The sequence below is a fragment of the Scomber japonicus genome, chromosome 19 (assembly GCF_027409825.1).
Source record: "Scomber japonicus isolate fScoJap1 chromosome 19, fScoJap1.pri, whole genome shotgun sequence".
Classification (NCBI taxonomy): domain Eukaryota; kingdom Metazoa; phylum Chordata; class Actinopteri; order Scombriformes; family Scombridae; genus Scomber; species Scomber japonicus.
The window spans coordinates 21,425,074-21,428,398 of record NC_070596.1 but is presented as its reverse complement, the minus strand read 5'-3'; positions in this window follow the sequence as shown (position 1 = coordinate 21,428,398).

The window sequence follows — 3,325 nt, the reverse complement described above, 5'->3', positions numbered from 1 at the left end:
GCCAATGAATAATCTGTACTGTTTCTGCATACACAATACTAATAGGCAAGGCAAGGCAAGGCAGTTTTATTTATATAGCACATTTCATACACAATGGCAACTCAATGTGCTTTACATAAAACAGAAACATTAAAACATACAATTAATCCCCCCCCCACCCCACCCCATAATAAAAACAAAGTACAGAAAAATAGAAAGACATAAATAAAATGCTAGAATTGAGCATTGAATATAAGATTGCAGTAATATTTAGTATTGTACTTAACATTTTAAAGACAGTGGTAGAAATAGGCTACTGACCTTTAGTCATCTGGGTCAAACTCTGATCTGACACTGCATCCTACATTTCCTACACTGCAACCAGTGGCTGGCAAAGGGAGAGCTCATGCTCATTTACCAAATTAACAGTAGCATCTACTACACGGTTCCTTCTGTGGTTCCTTGGTTCCTTTCTTCCCTCCTAACCAAGAACCAAGGAAGGAACCAAAGAAGGAATGAAAGAATGAAAGAAGCAGGCAAGAAACCTAAGAACTAAGGAAGGAAGGTAAGAACCAAGACGTTTCCTTCCATGGAAAGATTTGAGGAAGGAAGGAAGCAAGAAACTTCCATAGTTCCTTGATTCCTTTCACTGGATGGAAGGACGTTTCTTGGTTTCTTCCTGGTCTCATTATTTAGTTCAATAGTTCCAACTAAACTGAACTGAACTGAACTGAACTGAACTGAACTGAATTCAACTGAACTGAACTGAACTGAACTGAACTGAACTGAATTGAACTGAATTGAATTGAATTGATTGAATTTAACTGAATTAAAATGAACTGAACTGAACTGAACTGAATTGATTTGATTTGAACTGAACTGAACTGAACTGAATTCGAAGTAGTGTATGGTTGTAGAAATACAGTAATCCAGCACAAATCCTTTAAGTCTGATGGGACATTTGTGGCCCAGACTAAGGCCTAAAATGTGCAGACCCACTGCAGAAATTTACAGCACTAATTACAAACACAACCACAAAAAACACACTATTCCAGGCCATCACAGTGAAGATCAATTTTGATACGATAAAATGCTTACCAAAAAGAAATATACTTCATTTGTATCATGTTTGACAAAATTAAATTAACCCTTTGTCATTTCCTACAATTAGAAAGCATAGATCCCTGTGATTGCCAGTACCCTGAGCAAGGTGGCCAGACCAAAAGATGGCTTAAACAAGTAGCCTTCTTCTCAGTGTAATAGCAGCAATGTTGCAAAAGATTCAGCACTTTTAGGATTATTTAATCGTTCATTTTGCATGTTATATTTCAGAAAGAATGACACATTTCAAATGTAAAATGCACATACAGTAGTTATTCCATGGTGACCTAAACAATACAATCTATTGTGGGGAAATGAGCATGCATTTCAAGTATTTCTCTGTGCTCCAAGTGTAAAGTGAATTTAATTCTTGGATTTGTTCTTTTCCAGATCAGTCTGACCTAAATCCGCTTAGAATCAAGTTGAGCATCCAGATAATGTTGGACATAGGATGCATCAACAACTTGTGACTTGTGTAATTCCGTAAATGTATAATTTCCATCTGATGTGTTTTTTCCCCCACATAAATGTTCACTTACTTAACTTAAAATAATATTCTGCCTCACTGAAAAGTCCAGAATCTATAAATATACAAATATTGTTGATTTCAAAAGTAACTGCTAAGCACAAGATCTCCTACTTTGCTCCTACTTTGCTTTCCACATAACACTAGTATAATTTGCACTAGACCTTTATTGACTTTCAGACTAGTTGTGATGTCACACAATCATGCTTGTAATTATACGTATGTCTTGCGTTTCCTCATCAGCAGATTAATGTGATGACTGCCTTATATAATTAAACTGTGCATATACATCATTCTGCATAGTGAAGCTCAAATATCCTAGTAAAATAAGAATAGGCAAAGATTTTTGAGCAGTGGGTGACTGTTGTGTCTAAAATTGTGCAGCACAGCAGAAGTGATGTTTTCTTCCTCCTAGGTTCCCCGTGTCATTGTTCAGTAGTTTATGGCCACTAGATGGCGTCAGCTACTGATAGATAAAAACTGAATTAAATCGCAATCCTGCACCATACAGGAGGAAACAGCAGAGTAAACTTGAAGGTCATTTATTAAAATACAAGCAAATTGTATCAGCATCAGGGATATATCATAAAGTTCTAAAAAACACAGGATGGGCAAAGGGTTATAAAGTATGTCTATGCCTCTGGGCTCACCAATAACATTTCAAACACTGTCTTTCTTTCCTGTATTTGGTCAGTTACATGGTTAGCAAAAACTTTGTGAAAAACAGGGTGGAAGTACATATAAGGCAAGTAGTGGAACCGACAGACAAGCAAGGGTGCAAAAGGGGGGCATGCAGCTGTGTTGGTTTCACTGGAAAGTGTAGTTGTATGGAGGTCTGCCTACCACACGTTTGACAAAGCAGGGAGGACAGCATACAGTGTGACTTCCACAAACTTTGCTTTGCAACATTATACATTTCTCTCCACTCCATCAGTGACTGACTCCTGTGATGATGTGATGTGACTTTTCACATTATTGCAACAGATGCTGCATCTCCAGAACTGCAGAAGAGCTAGTTATACCATCAACCACAAAATAAACATGAGAGGAAGGCGTATCTTAAAGCTTAACAGCAGTTTTTATTGAATCAAGACCATTTTTACAAAACATTTTTAATCAGGAAATACTTTGCAAACTACAACTTTGCATGAACATTGATTTTGAATTACATCTCTTCTTAAAAACATTTTTATCTCTGGATTAGTTTATAAAACATGACATTTAGACACCTTAATCTACACTCCTTTACAAAGTGCAGGTGATGTCATTAAGGTCCCTATTTCTTTCACAGTGTTCTCCACCTTGAAGACATTTATACATAAAATCTCACAAATACATTGCTTTTCTTAGGAAAAACAAAAATCACACTGGCACTATTTTTAACTGTGGCGAATGTAACATTTCAACTTTTCTACAAGCGAGTGGCACGTTAACACTTTAAAAGGTTAAACATGGTAACCAAAATCGCTAATTTGCGATACAATATGAAACGCAATAAGGAAACAGTCCTTGCATCATAAATTATCACAAATCAATTACTCAACACCAGCCCAGACCATTATTAATCAAAAATTGGCTCAGGTTGACTGAGATGCATTTTCCACTCATTTTGCCATGAAATCTCTCAACTCATTAGAAATATTTGTTCTGTGCTTTGAGGTCCCAAATCTCTAAGTAAATTACAAGATCTCTGTTACCTCTGTTGAATGTGTCTTATCA